Raw genomic sequence first — 911 nt, forward strand, 5'->3', positions numbered from 1 at the left:
ATTGACTTAACACTAAACCTACCGTGACCGGTCAAATGACCGTTTTTAAAATTTCGTTTAGAATTTCTAACATATAATATTATTTTAGCGCCACTTAACTTTACGACTTTTCTTATGGTATAAGTACAATTAATTTTACAATATTCACTTCTATTTTTATTGTTTGTTTAGTGAGAAAAATATGTAGTCTGTCTTGTCTACCACGACCAGTCATCTGACCGGTTGAATGATTTATATTTTTTTGTAAATAACTGGACAAAATTTGGTACCAAATTCTGGTTAGCTTCCGATATAAATAGGAAATGTATGTATAGTAAAGACGAAAGGAGAGAATTTACAGTTCCCACTATCTTAGAACAGTCTAACAACGCGTATTAAAAATAATTAAACTTTAGATGCGTTTAGTTTCGAAACTATTAGTGTTTTATTAATTATTGAGGCATTATTAGAAACGGCAAAACCTCCTCTTTAAAATGGTTTTCGGGTTTTGTCGATGCGACTTTCCGTTTTCGAGATATCGTAATTTATGTAAAAGGTAATTTTTAAAATTCCGCTCTCGGCCTTAGAAAAGGCTATTAACGTGCATTAAAAATATTAAAAACTTTAGACGCGTGCAGTTCCGAAACTACTAGTGTTTTATTAATAATTGAACCACTGTTAGAAGCGGCAAAGCCTCCCCTTTAAAATGGCTTTTGGTTTTTCTCGATCCGACTTTCCGTTTCGGAGGTATCATCGTGTAAAGACAATCGTAATTTTTAAAATTCCGCTACGTCTGACTCTCCGCCTTACGAAAGCCTATTAATGCGTATTAAAAATACTAAAAACTTTAGATGCGTGCAGTTCCGAAACTATTAGTGTTTTATTAATTATTGAGGCATTGTTAGAAGCGGCAAAACCTCCCCTTTAAAATG

This window comes from Colletes latitarsis, chromosome 1 (genome assembly GCF_051014445.1).
Source record: "Colletes latitarsis isolate SP2378_abdomen chromosome 1, iyColLati1, whole genome shotgun sequence".
Lineage (NCBI taxonomy): Eukaryota > Metazoa > Arthropoda > Insecta > Hymenoptera > Colletidae > Colletes > Colletes latitarsis.